Source organism: Saccoglossus kowalevskii, chromosome 1 (assembly GCF_978046115.1).
Source record: "Saccoglossus kowalevskii chromosome 1, keSacKowa6.1, whole genome shotgun sequence".
In the NCBI taxonomy this organism is placed as follows: domain Eukaryota; kingdom Metazoa; phylum Hemichordata; class Enteropneusta; family Harrimaniidae; genus Saccoglossus; species Saccoglossus kowalevskii.
In genome coordinates, this window is record NC_140641.1 from 16,650,212 (window position 1) to 16,669,927 (window position 19,716).

General features: G+C 36.8%; 1 long non-coding RNA gene across 2 annotated transcripts; it reads left to right on the plus strand.

Moving 5' to 3' along the window:
• Positions 1–1,053: 1,053 nt before the first annotated feature.
• On the plus strand, positions 1,054–14,268 carry LOC144364020 (uncharacterized). 2 transcript variants are annotated; one of them, XR_013422800.2, is made up of 3 exons: positions 1,054–1,247; positions 10,455–10,598; positions 13,868–14,268. It is a non-coding gene; the product is annotated as an uncharacterized LOC144364020 (long non-coding RNA). The 2 variants fall into 2 exon arrangements; XR_014930126.1 differs by lacking the exon at positions 1,054–1,247 and adding an exon at positions 7,938–8,243 and having other exon boundaries at positions 13,868–14,204.
• The last annotated feature ends 5,448 nt before the right edge of the window (positions 14,269–19,716 follow it).

The following is a 19,716-nucleotide window of genomic DNA, read 5'->3' on the forward strand; positions in this document are numbered from 1 at the left end:
GTTACTACTTGTTTAAACATTATTACCTTGATATTATAGCCATATGTCTAATTTTAGTATAGGCTGGAGAACTGTCAAATATATTATAATACCATTGCATCGTGTGTTCTGTGCACTGTACAAACTAACTCCAAACACAGAAAATACAAGCATTCACGAATATAATGAACTACTATATACACGCGGCAAGCTATTGCTGCTTTCGGAATCGAGTCCAAAATTCCCAATTTCAGTTCAATTGACGAACGATTCGAGCGTTCCTTTTTTATCACATATCTGCTATAGAATAAAGAATTACTAACTGATGAAACATGTTGATATAATGTTGATAGCATATGCTCGATATGACCGGAAGGTTAAGTCTGGCTTGTTTTAATGCATTTCACTGTCGTTAGCAGTTTATACGCGACGTCCACGTCTGAGTAGAAATATTACACTTAACAATTCGTTGCCATACGGTACTTGCAACCAACAACTCCATCCTAAACCGCGTGTTTTTCGTATAGGAACTAAGATTTTGTGTCCAACGTAAACGGAACTGACAAACTAGAACAATTAGATATGGATGAAGTTCAATTTCCCAATCTTAATCATTATAATTTCGCGATGTCATGTGACGTGGTAATTATATTTGTTTAACAAAAGACAACTTTGTTATCATATATGAAAACTCGGGAAGAAGAATGCCAAAATGGTGATTTGAATCATTGCAGATGCAGTAACACAATAATAGGAATATATGTTTGTAGAGCATCACGTAAAGATGAAATGGTGGTCTTGTTGCATGAATTCTTTTTGTAGATAAATGTGTTCAGTGTTCAGGTGAGCAGGCGTATGGATGGGAACGGCGGCGGAACGTTAACGATTAAGCTAAACGGCAACGTTATGTGCAACGCCTGGTACAAACAGATAATATACAAGCGATAGCATCAACATAATTGAATGCTAATGACGTGTTCAATAATATCGAATGGTTTCTATGGCAACACAATTCGGTCCAACAACTAGTGCATAAAAAGGCTGAAATCGGATATCTTGGGCATTTTGGGAGCCGTAGTGAAGTGCAAAGCTGTGCAAGAAAGTGATTGGTCGCCAGCTTATAATACAAGTGTATACATTCACGCTCAAACAAGACAAGTCACTGTTCCTTTTCCAGTCTCTCCGCTGCGTCATTTGCGTGTCCGTGTACCAAGGTTGTCATATTTCATCCTCAGATTATCTGTGATTTAAATAGTATTAGAGCAATGGTAAGTCACCAAGTTTGTTTGCTTTTTTTCACTAAACATTATTTTCCCATATTTATAAGTGATCATATTGTAACTGCAGGTATTGTAACACGAGCAAAGGTACGGGTGGAAATGCTTACGGCATTGTAGTGTGACGAAATATGATCGTATTAATTGTAAAAGAAACCGAATCTGTTTCGATGTCACACGTTTTACTAGGTTGTTAAAATAAAACATGCGTATGGGAATAAGTTTCATAATCCTTACATTCAACGCAAAAACAATTGCTGAATAACACTAGATCCAAGTTATGCATTATGCAGTATACGAGTGTTGTTGTTTTTTTTAGCGCAAAGCGTGATGATGAATTCATTTAACGGTGCTCATTTATAAACATCTTACCGCGTACTTAAAATTCGTCCCATTTATTTCTTCGTATCGACACCTGTCGAGTTTAAAATGTCGAGTTCACGCAAAAAATGCACGTTTTCTGGTATATTCAAAGTCATTATTTTCATAAACGTTGCGACTTAGGCAAAGTAAAACATCCGAGTGTCAACATTCTTTTGTCGTGTTTCCAAGTAGTAACACACGCCACCAAAGACATAGTAACGCAACATGTGCACGTCAAAAGAAATAAGACACAATTTACATAATCAAACGTAATTTGTAACTCTGCACAATTATTTCAATATCCCGTTTTGCCATTGCAATGACACGAGAACTGTCGGGAATCGATGAATAGAATTAGACATAATAGGATAGACAATACATTGAATATGTTTCTATGAATTCACGTCATACATCACTCATTAAACAGAATGCGTGATCATTAAAAGCGTCTGATTAGATTTGATTTGATTTGATAATACCATTCAAGTAAATCCAAATGCAAAGTTATTGTTTAAAAAAAATGAGGGCACACTTCTTCTTTAGGTCAAATAATAGAAACACATTTGTTATAAAAGTGCATATCAATAGCCTGAACATTGTCTGGAATTGAGATGTATCGACATTTTTAAAAATGCGTAGTTTAAACAAAAAAACAGGTGTCACAAGCTGAGTCCCTTGTGCATAATTGTATATGGCGGGTAGGTGAAGATTCGAGTAGTCGTAATATTAGATTTTAGCGGCAATGAGTTGAACAAAAAATAGCATAATTCTAGCGGATGTATATATCGACTAATTCTTAGTATGTCCGGCTAGTATCGGGAATTTGTTTCCAATTACCCGTCCTTCTAAGTTCGCGTCGTTCATTGTTATCATTAGTAAGAGGCTTAAACCTGTAATCAGTGTACGTAAACATGACAGTATCTTTATCGAAAATCATAACGAATTACAGATGGGCTGCTGGAAATGCCTCTCTACATAACAGCATTGTCGCCACGACCAAGTATTATGGCCATATGGAACAATATGACGAGTACACAAATTAAACTTTCACACCGAGCACTAAACAAATTCCAGACGCTATAGTGGTGATGTTGATCACGACGGTGCCGTAATATTGATATAATATGTATCTTATAAACGTAAAATAACGAATTACGATACACCTGTTTAACTAAAAATAACTGAATTAATTTGTTTTCCATTTATCTTTGGGATATGAAACACGACTCGTCTTACCGGGAGACGCATTCCTTTTATGAAATGTATTATACGATAAATATATCGATATGACAACCAAATAGCGCTATTTTTGAAACGCTAGTATAATAGCGCTCATGCGTAGTGAACGTGATCAACATACATATCGAAGTTCCTGTTAAAATATTTTATAGCACTAAATCTGTGTAACTATAAACTTACAAGGCTATTTAAACCAAGATCATAAAACTGCACTAATTCGAGGTAATAAACACGGCGCCTTAAATTTAGACTCGTACACGTCACGCTATGCCACGCTGCGTATGCTTTACCCACTCAACTCGCGACATGTGAAAGGTAATAAACAACTCATTTAAACGCAAACTTTACACCGTAATATAATATACCGTGTCGTTTTGTGTGTCGATTTGTTGCTAATAACACGGTGCGCTAAACTAAGTGAATTGGTGATAAAGTCACAAATAATTGACACTGTGACATGTGTGTTACGGGTAGCGACTAGCAAGGTAATCTCTTGAATTAGCAATGTATCCAATTCGTTAGGGCCGGTGTATAGGCGAGGCGATAATCGATTACGTACTCAAGTACGATTATATTCGTGTGAACTGTCATCGATGGCATATGGAGGGGCGACAAGCCAAAGTGAAGTGAGCTCGCAATGAGTGGCGATTTAATTCAGAAAAAAAGCGCAGTTTATAGTATGTTCGTCGTCTCGTTAACCACTAGCGGGCAAATATACGTTTCCTGTGTGTAGTCCTGTGAGAATCAAAATTTGACATCCTTCCTCGACATAACTGAGACTCTGTATGAACTTCAATTATCGCTACAAGCACTTCCTTTTGTCTCGTCAATATTCATATGCTTATGTGGTTTCGTCATACCTGCTGTGTAGCGTCAGGTTTTGTTTTGTTTTATTAATAATTAATGGAAATATTTTTCTTGATTTGAATGTGACGTAAAGGCTGTGATTAAATAAAAATATCTGATATTCAGTAAATGTGTTAAAAAAACTTCTTCAATGAAGCAACTATATTTAAATGTTCAGGAAATCAACTTGTCTCAATAACCACGTGGTTTGTGTGGCCCCATAAACGAACCCTACACTTCAAGCTAAGAACACGTAACCAAATTCTCATATTATATTTTAGAAATATGAACTAAAAAAATAGATTAATTCTAGCGATTTCTTTTTCAAAACGGCAATGATAGCAAGTAAATGTATATGAACAGCTTTCATATTGGGGGAAATGGAGCATGATCCATATGACCCTATTCGTATAATTCAAGTTTTAGAGATGCAATAACATTCTGCTTTAGCTTTAAGACTTAGAAAAACGCAAATGAAAAACGGCGACAGCGTGTGTCTTATTTGCTAAGTAACTCATTTATAATTAGCTGTCTAAATCAATAGTTAAACTATTGCTTTGAAGAGTGAACTCAACCGTAAAATACTGGTATAGAAAAAAAGGTAACTATGTATATAGTAACTATCTCTTTTCATGCATCTGATTTTTTCACGTAAACACAATTATTGTGATTGGTCTAACACCAACCAATGAAAAGTGGTTTCTTAACGTAAATAAAGAGTATCCCAGAGAACAAAGACCAGCTCAATTAAGTAAATAACACCAGTGAAATGCACATTTTGTAACCCCCAATAAAATGAGCAACAAGTAAAAATAAGTACGGTATGATACGGTAGAATGCGGTTTTATTGGTTAGACATTCATCTAATTTTTATGACTAAAAATACATAATGATACTCTTTTGTTGTATAGTTTTGTTTTGTTTCGGTGAGAATTTGTTTTTGCAATTTCCAGACGTCACTTCACTTTCGTATATTCGACAATGTTTTCACTTCAGGCGTCTTATTGGTTTACTCAAAGTGAATTTCATTGTATATATAAAAGAGAATACTACACGTTAACAAAAACTGACTAGGGAAGTAAAGTACATGGGTGACTAGCATGGTAAATTGTAATCAGACTTTCACTGCAGTTTTTAATAAAATCGATAAGTAAACGTTGATTCTCTATACAAACATTTAGACTTATTTATTATGTTGACGGATCTTAAATATATCGCATATATGGTTTTAGATAAATCCTGCTCTAGTTTGTCTCGAACAGTGTTTGTAGACAACATGCCAGATGATGCCCCCACATTCGGAAATTGAAAGCGATCTGCGACAACTGATCGATGTTCTAAAATTCAGCTTTTGAGTTAACTTAATTTCGTAGAACAGGCAAAGAGCGACATTGGGGAATAAACTCCAGGCACCTTCACGTAGGCAAGGAGTTATCGGCAAGGAGCAAACAACATATCCCTTTTCTGTGACTTCTCGCGATATTTCCTGCTGGTATCTCACAAACAGTAAAGATTCGGGTGTATGCTCGAGGAAAAGTGGACAAATACGTGACAATCGAATGAACGTTTATTCCATGAAAATGTTATCGAATTATGAATCACTGTTTTCAAAAATGATGAATTAGGCATTTGATGTGAGAACTGAGCAAATAATAGGAAAAACGCGGTGTGTGCATGCATGATCTGCCTGTACATCTTGCCCAACTAGGCTAAGCCCTATTTCACACTTTCACATTGAACGTGCGCATGACCATTCGCCCGACGACAAAGGCTAATTGGTCTAATTCCAGTCCATCTGAAACACATTAGATTTCTTTCACATGCTCAAACATTTTATGGAAATGGAAATCCAGTTTTAATGTTGTAAAAACGTGTTAACGTCTAACTCAGAAAGCTATAAAATAAAAAGCAAAAGCACAAAAAATGCCCCAAGTAAATAGCTTGTATTACTGTAACGCCCAATGTTATGCCCTGTTTGTAACATTACATTGTTCTTGCAGCCATATTGTCTGGCGATTTCAGACAAATAATTTCTATAAAAAATTCTACGACGCCACAAAGAATTGTTTTTCGTTGATTTCATTTTTACTGCGCATATAAGAAAAAGAACAGCTGTGTCCAAGTATCTTTTCAACGGACCATTCACGTTAGCACTATTTACGTCTTACTACCAGAGTGTACGTAGGCACAAAGAGACGTAATTGTTGCTGAACATCTACGAAATCCGGTTGTGAATGTTTGATGCCAGATTTAGTCAAGCACTCAGCCTAGTGTGTGTGTCGCTTACGCCCTGTCTACCGTGAATATTATCTTATTTGATGTACAATAGTCGTAAGAGGGACATCCGGCATGTGAACAAATTAGCACACACGCATCGACTCCATATATAATGCTATATTAAATCAATTGAATGTCTATAATGGTTTTACCCGCGTCTCCTAATATTGATGTCACTAAGGATAAATATTAAAATAACACATACACCAGAAAAAAAGGACAATAATATTTATTCCCGTATACAATTTTGATTTTTGTTTTCTTCAAAGAAGCTAAAATCTTTCGCATTCAAATGGTTATGTATTAACCGAGAATAACGTATGTCACGAGGTGTTCGATTACATTGCGTGTCCCTTGTATCAACGGTATCACAGAGAGCTTGCTGCTAACAAGGAAAATAAATTGGTAAATCTTTTTTTTTTCCAGTGACAAATCGCCCAGCATAAAATGCCATGCTGGTTCATTAAACACAAATCGTGAATATGTATATATATTATTGAAAAAAAACGCATTGTACGCGTGTAAAATGCAAGCTGTTCATGATTGGTATTTGTATACAACTGGTACACTTGAACGCTGAGTTGCGAAGACACCCTGGATGTGGGAAAAGGACAGCGGGTAGTATTCATTGCCCAACTTGAGTAATTTAACAAGCCTTGAAGTCAACCCCAATGGAGTCTAATGCCTTTTCCGATCGTACAAACACTTGGTGGCTCTTGTGTTTTCTATGACTACCGCAAAGACGATTATACTTGAACATCTGATCAGCAATACATTCTATATTAATGGTCTCATCGTTAGACGAGTCGTTAATATCTCGTTTCCTAATCAACATAAGCAGTAATAATCGTATCCGGCAAAATATGAGTATTGAAATAGATATTGACAGTGAACTTGGTCTACAGCTGCTATTGTTCGGCAAAACGGCGGTTTTGTCCACATCATAGCGCTTTCAAGAGATACTTTCCAATCGGGTGAACATACCATGAAACCATGACCCTCGCAAACACACGCCCACACAACCAAACCATCAAACAAGCAATCAACTACATCCACTCATTCCAAATACACACCCCACATACACACCATTACGGTTCTATAATGAATTATTGTAGAATACATAACGTTCAAGTTAGCAATATGATTACACCACGCCATTGTTCCCATCGTAAACTAACTGGCATTCTTAGATTTTGTCTTGTTTATATAGTTGTATTGATGTAAGTTAACTTTAATCCACATGGACATTTTCTTATCACATAGCTTTTATCATTCTCCTGAAGGAACCTGCTCCATAGGTCAATTGCAATTATCAATATAATGAGGGCGGCGTGTTATTACATTTACCTGTTATCAGCCAATTAAAATTACGTCATCACAAGATGGATACTCACAAATAAGCCCATAAAAGTGCAGGTGTTTTCATGATTTTAATCGTGAGTCTGGTTTGTGTATGTTGACATTTATTTTTTTCAAAGCTAAACTCTTCATAACGGCTTTAATGTCATGTAGCCGAGACATAACTGAACATCATTGTTACACATTAAGCGTGTGTTATTTGAGTGCTAGTTTGAAATTCCAAGTTGTGATAATAGAGTAGCGAATGACACTGAAAGATTCCTCGAACAAAAAACAAAAAAAGGTAGCACGAGTGAATTTCAACCTTACCAGAATCGTAGTTTGTATATTTTGCGAAATTATCTTTCAAAACCACGTGTCAGCATCTCACGCGCACCTTTTGTAATAGCTTATTTGAGGCGTACTACCTAGAGCTATCCGCCCTCACATGTGAATACCATTTGTCACGTGTCGGGCTGAAATTTGATTGGCAGTACGTTTCTACTTGCTAATCATTCGCCTTGTCTCGGATCTCGCTGACGTATGTGTGGGCGGGTTTTAAACCATAAATGTGAGAGCCCCTGTTCATTGGATCCAGTATCTTCGAGGCATCCTGGCTCATGTTATTCGCATCAGTATACTTCCTGCATCCTTCGCCTGCTTTGCACTGATCATCAGAGGACGTCTATTCACGCTTCACTCGCTAAGTTTTAACTTGTCAGCTTTACGCATCGGGTGGCCAACCGAACTAGACAACGATCCGACCGTATCACAGCATCCAACTTTCGTAATACCCAGGCTGTCAGATCAGCCCACAGTTGACGCGTCACAAGATATTGGATTGCGTTCATATTTTAAGCCATACGGAAACACGTCATCCGCTGTTTAAGCTTGAAACTTACACAATACAAACAGAGCAGCAAGGTAAATCTAATTGAGCTTAATTCTCGAATTATTGACGGTGAAAAAATGTTGTCGACAAGCGCATTGAAATGGGTTTAAAATATGATATTTCTATCTGACAGTTTCCCGGACTTTTCTTTTCTGTTCGTAATTTGAGTCAAACTAGCCGAGATTTTTAGAAAGGCGTGCTGTGTATAAATGTGTTTAAATTTGTTTTAATATAGCAATATACTATCATGATCACCGTGCTAATTTTAAAGCTAATTGTGTATTGGTAATGTCTTTTTTTAATATATTATTTTTAAATATCCTAGACGTTGGTAGCTACTTCATTATAATTAGCATCATAACCATGAAATAGACACATAGAAAACATATTAATTATTATGCATTGTTTGAATACCGCGGGATAATTAACGAAATTGAATATCCACCAATGCCTTGTAAAAATGAATTTTCTCTATCGTAAGCAATTTATCAATGGGAAAGAAATAATATGTCTTTAAACAAAGTCCGTAATCAAACAACTAATGGGTAATCTGATTAACTGTACGATATTGGTGGAAGCTTTGGTCGGTGAACGTGTAATTTAATTGTAATGCTCTTGTACATTTCAACAAGGTAGTGGTCGTCCGTGAGAACGTCGCACATTGGCACAGGTGTGTACAGTCCTTCTGTCGTTTCACCAACTGGCGCCAATGGTACATTTAAAACTTTATTTGCCAAAGCTGTTCGTTCAAATCAATTTCAAACAATTATATTTTTGCAAACAAATACGTTTCTCTCACTCTATCTTAAAACATGATTCGTAATAAATATACAACCCTTAACTTGGACTATTCGTCCAACACGTTAATGTAGCTCTACTATAATCAAACACAACAGAATATACTGGCAAAAAGATGACTTATGAAAGACCCTCCTTATTGATCGGGTTAATCTGACGGTGTTTACGTGCGGACTGTAGCAACGCTTGCCTCGTACGCGCTTCATTGGTGGGTGCTGCGTTGTACGTTGCGTCTGCCTGACGCCTCGCGCAGTTATTTCTAATTTGACGCGCGTAAAAATGCTACCGCCGAAATACGACAAGGCGGTAAATATCAGAACAAGAAAACAGTACAGGGTACGGTATTTCACGCGTATGGGAATACGCTGTATACTCGTAAACCTTGAAAAACATGTTTTCTAATGCGTATTTGCCTGACAACCGGAGTACCTAATTAAACAAAACAGCTGCGCGTGGATATGTATTAGCAACATTTACGATCCTGGATAAGAAGTTTGTCATAGTTTTTTAATGATCATGTCCATGGATGATTATCATGATTATAACTTACAAAACTATTTGCTCTCTTTTTGGTTGCTATCAATTATAACTCTTTTGATTAGTTCTTGTTAAATTTAACCAGTACACAGTGTTTTGTGATGCCATCAAATGACTACGAAATTGTGCGTTGTCATATACGGATGTCGGAAAGCCAACTTTTGAGTTTCAGCTGCTAGCGACGTTCTTTCTGGTTGAACGGTTCTATGTGCCATTGGTTACAAAACACGGTTTCAGTTCGCGAGGTCGTTATAAATAAGAAAAGTACAAGTGACGAGTTCGCTCCAACGATTTTAATCAACGATTATTGCACCGCGTGTTTCCACTTATACTCTCGATACCACAAAACCGTTCCCGTCATATATTTATAGGAAACGAGGTTGGTGTACCAAGTGTATGTCTTATGTGACCATGTCGAGCAGGTCGACTGTGGCGTTATGCTCCAGTCAATGCCAAACTCAAATTTAGCACAAGTGGTGGGATAATCGCCACGTTTTATACCCCACTATCTACATATAATTTATTAAGTATTCCAATGTTGCGGGTGAGAGAAACGTGGAGTGTTTTCTTATTTTTGGCAATTATTTGTTCGATGTTCACCAGGAGGTGGGGGCATTTGCCAAATATTACATCACTAATTTCTAAATCACCTCTATCCCTACAGATGTGTTTTCCAGTGGCGGATCCAGCAAAATGTATTGGGGGGGGCAAGCTTCGCTTAAGATATACGGAGCGAAAATCGCAGAGAAACTATGCGTAATCCAGATAATATGAATCGTCATGCGTTTGGGGGGGCATGGCCCCCTGACCCCCCTCTGGATCCGCCACTGGTGTTTTCCTGTAGCCTTTACATACGATTGTGTGAATATGTGACACATATGATGACTTATTCATTGTTTTGTTTTTAGATGAAGACACTTTTAGCGATAGTTTTTACACTTCTGATCATCGTCAATGTAGACGCACAATACCAAAGAAGAGACGGAGACGCTCTTGAAAGGCTTCAGAAGTCACTCTGTGAGACAGGACCATACACCGGTATAGTTGCAAAGGTAAAATATGCATCTGTTCTTGCCATTTGTTGTGTTGGTTAAGTATTCAAATTATGTATATCAGAAAGCTGTATATTGTCGATTGCAAATAATATATAAACGCTCTATTTGTCTGGACGGTAGACGTTGCACAGCGTGCGTTCGAGTGTTTTTGTAACCAATCGTCGCACCGATGTGTACCGTTGATGAGGTATGATTTATCCACTTCCAATCAAGTAAAATTGAAATAATGTTCGGAAACACCGCCATTCTATGAGGTTCTTGCTCCCGTATTTTAGAAAGCAGTGCGCACCTCAAAGTTATAGCTGTTTATGCATAAACCAATGTTTAAAACAACAGGACACACTTTATCGCACAGTATGTGATCTCGCATCGGATTTTGCTTTTACTGCTTTCAGACACGTACTTTCAAGACAAATAAGCTTAACTGTCCAGTAATATATTGCGTACTAAGTATCTTGTAGCCGTTAATATGATTGTTTAACAACTGTGATAGACACCGATTAACGCGAATAATAAAACGGATTTTTTCATTCGAAAAAAAAACATACACTCGGTGTGGTAACGACTGTGTGTGTTTGATTGTTTTAAGTCTCGCTAAATTATATGTTCACTTAACGTCAGTTTGCGTGAAAGCAATTTCACTTGCTGCAATATTATACAGCGTGTCTCGAACCCGAGAAACAATAATATACACAAAACATAGCACTCGCGTTAGGGGATCACAAAATTTTAACTGTTTCCGGTACATCCGATTTGTATTTGTTCTTTTTCTTGCCACGGCAGTGAAAATGAGATTAGTGCGAATTCACAATGAACGTAATTTATTGCGTGTACAGTACTAAAATATATACGAAAATGTTCAAAGCAATTTGCATTTGCGATGTCTGTACTCAGATTTCAAAAAATCCAACTTTCGTATGCATCATGTGTATATTTGAAATATTAAACGTTGAATTATGACCTAGAAATTAGTTTTCTGGTAAATTTATACTTGTTATTGTGTAACGTGAATGACTATCAACTTTTATGCTCGAATTAGTGAGGTGTGACCTCCCACTAAACGTCGAATGTTATACGATTGTAATGCTCTCATTTGTAACCGGTTATGCCGCGAGGACGCGAATTTTTAATAAGCCATCCACACGCACCTTCAAGGCTGATGTTTCATTATGAGCCTTCTGAGAAATGAACACGAGTGAATTCAAGAAATTTGCCCCGAGCTACCATCGCATTATTGTCAGTAATATCACAGTGATATCAATCATTTTCAGCATTTCCGTTATTTCAATTTTTTCTGACATAATCTGTAGATGTCTATCGGTCTTAAGAACAGTTTAAATTAAATACACCGTCTTTCGATAATACAAAGCCCGCTTGCCTCGGACTTATCTTGTTCAATACCCGAAATGGGAATGTTTGAAATAGGATACTCGTTTATTTTGCGTGTCACGAGCTTCCGTTTGTGGTCTGAATCGAAGCGACTCGGTGTACCCAAGCATATGCACTGCCTCAGTTCCACCGAAAACAGTTTGCGCTACATGTCTGAAAGCAGGGGAATTTCTTAATGTTGTTTATTCATACATCTTGAAGATAAATGCGTGTTTTCATGTTAGTAAAATAAGTTTACAAATAGTGTCTAGGTGGCAAGGACAGTTTGAGTCCAAATGCCATATGCGCCCAGGGACATTGAGATATTAGGGTGCGTGATTCCATTGTGCAGTGAAATATAACACACTTCCGATCTGGCATTGGAATGACACAGAATGGTTATTACATGAAGTAACTACACCCCCTGCATATTGTTTACGATGCTTTTAGAATTGTGTTAGGCTAGCATAAAGTTTCTTCAATTTTTCTTTCTGGATTTCCGACGTATATTACGGAGGACATGCGCCCAGATCTTTAACCCTTTGCGATCCAATTAGGCTTATGTTCTTCACAATAGCTAGATCTTAGTTGATGTCCTAGATGATATTGTAGCCATGAGATGATCACCTTAACGATCTTATTAAAATGATTATTTTTCTAATAATGCTGTCACCCGTGATAAAAGACGTAATGGGAGATTATGCTAAGGATGTAGTCTCCTTCGAGGAGATCTCTGTCTCTTTATTCTCTTTCAAAAAGTGAAATTCAATTCTATTTCGATGATTTAGAGCGAAAAAAAACAATTATTATATCGTAAGTTTTACACGGAGAAAACAACTAAACGTTTTTTTTTTCGGCATTTGTATTGATAAAACGTGAAAAAGTAAATACAATCTCCACGGCTGTACTGTATCCAGTGCACATATCGTAATTACCGGTATCACTGCAATAATGCATAGTTTGTAAGTGTTCGTTTCCGACGTTCAATCTGTTAATGTTGGTAGATGACAATTTACAACTGTCATCACAAATGAAGACGAATGACGTGATTTCTAACAAAGTACATCGAGAAACGGTTTCATGGTGAATCTTATATGAGTAATTACGGCGCGTACTTAGACGTGCTGCGTATCTCTTTTAGCGAATGTGGATTTGATAAATTGCGTTGAATAGAGCGAGCGCGAAGTGAGGTCTATAGATAGCATGTGTATACATGAGAGTATAGATGACGTCTTTGAATGACGTCTATATTCCCTAAAATCTTGTATATGATGCACTTCCTAATATACAACGCAATTTGTTGTTTTTTCACAAATTATGCGAAGCGAATCAGCTCATTCATGATAAAATATCTTCAGAATTTTGATCGATTGTGATCGGTTTTTGTTAACGGGCATGGAAATAGTGTTTCGAGTCATGTTGATCAGCGGCGACTCAACAAATCATTTATCACGCCATCTTGAATCACGCTCAACTCGCGCGTGAACTAAAGAAAGAGGGAAAGAAATACTTTGAGGAACACTCTCACTGTCAACGATATCTCGACAATAATTTGCGTCTAAGTGAATTTGACACCGCTAAGAACAGAATTTGTTGAATATATCGTTTCACGAATGAGCAGATACGCATTTTCGTAACGTTAAAGGGTGGCAGTCGTCGCGCTGCGCATGTGTGACATTTGGGTTGATTGAATGCGCTCAGCTAATCTTTGTTTATATGAGACCCATTTATCTCGCGCATGCGTGGCGCGACGACTATTCATTCGCTCGATTTTCTAACATCTTGTTTTGTCACTATTGTAGTTGATATCCTTCATTCGATGCGCAATGCAATTAGTGACTGAAACTACACAAATGAAATGTACAAGTTTCACTAATACGAAGTCTCTTTTTTTTCAGAGCCCTGGCAAAACGGGATCTGTTGGGCATCCGTACAAAAGTTCGGGACTGTTATTCGGAAAACGTTCAGCACCTAGCTGGCTCGAAAAAATTATGATGGAAACCCTATGTTAAGTCGACGACGTTTGGAGCGAACAGTTTTATTACAATGGGCACTATACTAGTATCAGACTTTCGGCCACTACATCCATGCCGATTTTCAGGACACTCTAGTAGGAAGATCAATCGGAAACTCTTGTCAGTGCAATAGTTTTGTTTTCATGTACTTTTCACATTATGTTATCGGCTAATTGTTTACAATTTCTGTAGTATTTACACACGGTACGCTCACTGTCAATCTCTGTAAGAGAACTCATGCAACGCATCCGTTATTAAATAGGCAAGCTATATGCGCATTTGCAGAGATTGACATTGAATGAAGCTACACGAATTACCACTAACAGTGGTTTATTCCTTCCAGCTTTTATTCCATTATTTTTGTTTCTTCTTAGTGAAAACATAGTATACGTCACAATTACAGTGGTCTCTCAGCACACAGCAACCTACTTAACGATTGCACACCTCTCCAACCACCAAAAACATTTATTATCGGTAAAATATTGTATTTCAGACTGGCGAGTGTGTTAAGTAAACAAAGAGTCAGTTTGGCTGTGTTCAGTTTTTACAAAATGGGACATCTGATCTACATATGAAAATGGTAAATATATATAAAAAAAACTGATCGGATCGATATAAATGATACGAGGAGGAGACTATATACCGCTGAGGTACTATATAACTGCGGGGAATTGTCAACCCGCTCAGAAATGTCTAAGCTTGACACCTAGAATATTTACCCAGTCCTAGATAGAGTTGTTATGAGTATTTTTTCGTTTTTGCTTTCACCAATTTTCTACCTTTTCATATACTAACAAAATGAAGGGCAATTGAGTGAAACATCTAGATATGTTGGTAGTTATTTAGGACAAGGATTATATAATATTACATTTGAAACTTGCTCTTGCATGTAAACGTATCATATATATTGAAACACATATCACCGTATTTAGTTTCACCAACTTTGAATTACATTAAATATATAAAGATCGGCACATTAGGCGATACTTTCGTCTGAAACATTACTTGTCGTATTATTTCATTGGTACTAGAGATTGATTTTCTGCATTGTATATTAAGTAGAATAAGGTCAAATCCGCATAATAGGAGTTTTATTGTAATTACAAACTTGAGAACACATACCCCAATTCCCCTGTCTATATAGTGTATTTTTGTTGATATAATTTAACGTATAGTCAGTTTCATCTAAATGAGAGATAATTTGTAATAAATTGTATTAGTTCAGCTTTCCATAATTTCCTCGTAATTCTGTGTGATGTTCTGTGAAAAGTATAAAGCGTTTGTCTCTGCGTGATAGAGGTATTCCCGTGTATAGCAGGAAATAACCAGTGTGTAACGGAACAGAAACACATTCGAATTTCTGCCATCTTGAACGTGGCTGATTCATTGCGCCCATGAACTCCGTATATACGCATGCAACGCCACGAACTTACAGCAGTGTAATATCGACATGTCGACATATACCTATAATTGTATGCATAAGTATCCTTATATTACAAAAACAATCGCTATACATTTAAAAAAATACTACCTAGCATAATTTGACCATGAGAGCGTGGCTTTATATGTCTGTAGCAGCCTGTGGTGTCAGTGATTTATCTTACGCATGTCATTTGACAACTGTAAGTCAGTGATCATAAAACGCCGTTCGGAGTTTGCATTTATGGGAGGGGTTACTAAGTTGCGCATCTACAGTGGCAAGACCCCTTGTCGAGGTCTTGAGTTCGAGTCGCATCTGTTTATATGTTTATATGTTCGTAATTGTCCTGTACTTATAAGTTAGGAAAGGATTTTGCTCGCAAATAACAATTAGTAAATGCATTGAATATCCGCATATTTGCACGTATTCGGTATTGTTCATGTTTCAATCTCTACTGTAGACAAGACAATTATTTTTTTCCGATAATCCTTCTCATTAAAAGGTTAAAAGTTGCTAGTGAATTGAGGAATGACATCGATTTTCAAATCAAATCGGGGCTCAAATTACTTAAGAAGAGGCCTATTATGAATAGAGATTACTTGAGTTGGTTTAATTGATCAATCTGTCGAACACCTGCCTGTGTAAGCTCTAGCAAATATTGATGCACGCTCCTTAGCAATTTTCAGCTTTGGGGGAGTGACGCTACTCCGAAATTACATATAAATATAGTTCAATGAGCAAGCACAATGATTAGTATACATAGTGTAACCCACAGGTGCTCATAAAACTAACATCTGTTTTAGTGGTGATGTATGAAATTAACCACACAAATTAAACAAATATTTACCTTTCTCCATTGTGGCGAAAAAAATATCAGAATGATGAATGGTATAAATGAGTCAGTCGTTTTTTTCTTGGCCATAATTTTTTGCCGATAGTCGGTGCTGTAACATGCATTGATATGCAATTGAGCCCAAACGCAAACTGTCGCTGGGATCACGTTGAGAACGAGAAGACTACGAGACTTTTTTTATCTTCTAATGTAGTCTCCGATCATGACGTATTCCCCGGCCATTATGTGACGATGGTATCAATTGACACAGATACATTCGTGCCAAGGATCTTTACGTGTTTACGAACCTTTCCCGAATTTGATGACCTGTTTATCTCATGTATCCATTTTGTATCTTCAAAAGCCTGAGATCAGACGCAATGGTCGTAATTTGTTAGCGCATATTCAAGACATCAGAGATCATTCTGGCACACTTGCATAAATTGTCGCCGTTCATGAACATCAATTACCGTTAGCTTGCCATATTGCAATTAAAAAATATAGTTATCGATGAACATAATAATAACAATTCAAGAAATATTGAGGAAAACCACCAACATTCAGAGATGTTGGCGTATTTTGCGATACGTTGATGTCAAATGTTCAATCTGCTTGCATGGTCTAATCAGATTGCCGGGATTTGGATCACAGTACATAGTATAGAGATTTCGAAAATTTTTACACTGCTTTGTTACAATAGACTGGCATTATATACAGGATTAATATACCTAATACATACGTATCACTGCATATGTACTTTGTTGCACTCGGTATTTCCGCTGCAAATGAGCATATCACATAATTCGGTCTGTTTATGTTTGTATAGTATCCCAATGGATAACGGTATTTTCACTGGCGCCATGCAAATTACGGGGGGGGGGGGGGTAATGTTATTTTCATGACTGACATGACACGAAAATATTGACTGAATACCAGGGCTTGACATAATTGAAATACACGTTTATTCTTTAATGTTGTTGTGAAAATACGTTAAGAAAGTCAGTATGTCTCTCACAATGGCGGGGGATTACAGTAAATTGTTTTTATTTTGAAAATGACTTGAAAATTAAAATTTGCATATGAATAGGATGGAACACCTGGTTAACCAATCACTGAACATAATAAGTCACAATTACCTCGCCCTGACGTTCGAGCGATGAGTGATGCGAGTAAAAATAAATATCCAACACATTCAGTTGGTATTATACGATCTTATATTCTAAAGTGGTATCCATGGTTTCGCCTAACAACCAACTGTTTCAAACTCTAAATCGAAAACAAAATGCATAACATTATTGAGAAAACCAAACAACACTGTGCTGAAACGAATTTTAAATATTCATTACACAAAACCTAAGTCTATATTTTATTCTGAGTGTTCGAATCGCATCGTATACTCACGGAACACGATAAGGTGAACATGTAACATCCCCCCCCCTGACGTTGGCTGGCAATCGGCAATATGTCTCAACTTATTCAGCCCAGTATGATAAACTATATACAGCACCTGCACACATAATACTAGGAAGTACAAGACTATGATGACCTAAGTCTTCAGGAATTTTACCCCTGTAGACTTTTATATAATATAAACTGACACTGACACCTGAATGATGTACGCGATATTCCCTGGTTTGCAGCCTGGTACCTGAAAGGGGTCATTAAGGAATCATCATCCCTCGTGGAGATAGAATAATCGTGCATAGAATAATATAGGCTATTTTGAATAATGCTTCTAAATGTTTGTGCGTGGAATCGCTTATGAAAGGTTTAAATAAATTATTCCATATAGCAGTCAGTGTATACAACACGATAGGAATAGAAGCGAACGGTGCATCGTATACTTGATTGATCTTAGAACGAAACTTTTCATATTTTTTTCCACAGCTATGAGCGATATTTTTAAAATTCTAAAATAAAGGCACTTGATTTGTTAGTCCACATGGGAAAATAAACGCTGTTTATACCCCCCTGTAACTGAATATTCAAATTCTCTCCCCTCAAGCACATACTCTTCAACAATTTGTCGCGAATCAGAAGAATTTCCTTGTCCGGGAGAATTTGGACCCTCCACATTGTGTCTTTGTTTATTTTCGAATTTCTCCCTTTTCCAGACAAAAACGGGATGCTCCATGGCCAAGACATTGCAAATACATCTCACTACCTCACATCACAACCCACCGTACAGATTCATGGTTCGTATTTTGCACCTGTTTTTATTGACGGTATTGGGAGTCATTCTAATCATGTGTCGAGAGTGTGGTGATATTCTGTAAGTCGTTACTTCTTGTGATACGGCTTCTTGTTCTGGATATAATCCATTATGCTGCGAAATTACATTTAGAGATCAGTGTCACATTTATAATGAACTTTCAATATTATATGCTTGTACTGATTACACTATCGTATTCTGTTAACAATCAGTAGACAGCAGCACACTATGATCTTAGAGCGCATGCTGGATACATGGCTTATGTGTGTATAAAGTGAAATACATAAAGTTGGGGATGTTATAAACGTTTTATAAATTTATTATTTTATTAATCAAAATAATTGGTAGAACTCAAATTGACCAATAGAGAAACGAGTAATAATTAATATAAATATATTGTCAATAAGAAATTCCAGCATGCAGAGAATGTCATCGTCAGTGCAGAAATGCGTTGCGTTGCTCTTAAGAAAGAAGGTATAATCGTGATTGGTTAATTAGACAGCCTGTCGTATCACAAATTGACATCAAGCTCGGTAGGTTAGAAAACGCGATATTAGTTTCCGATAATAGTAAACACAATAGATGTTAATATTTTAGACTCTTTGATTGAACATGTAAATGATCCAGCAATAAATCTGGCTTTGTATAGTTTCTGTGGAGTTCGGGTATGCAACACAAGCCAGGCAAGTTATCTATTTCTTCCTTGAAAGGAATGTTTGTATGATTTATAAATTACATGAGATTAGCGAGGATTTGTTTTTTGTTTTTTGTAGAGGCATATGAGTACATTTAAACACAGGCTTTGATTGTCTGTTGTTGATATTAGTGATTATACGCATGACAATAACAAAACCATGAAACAATATTCACGTTTGAGCTAAATAAATGTTATTTACCTAAAGGAAAATCCCAGACAGACAACATAATACTCTACAAATGTAGGAAAATGCAATTTACATTTGTTTTATTTACTTTCCATTCTCTAGATATTAAACTTTTCATCAGTTGTGTATAGTCCACCATCGTGATGTACCAGCAAAGAACTATAAGTAAAGTAAAACAGTCGAATATTTAGAGAATGAAAACTGATATACAAAACTGTAAAAGGTGATTTTCCGTACAATTGCGAGATCTCGCGAGATGCATAAAAGACGCGCGTCGGACGTCTGCCGCAAAAATCGAACGATTTGATTTTGAACTCGAATTTCTTTATTTCGTAGCTCACATCGACCGGCCGATCTTCGACAGAGGAATATTGCTTCCGAATA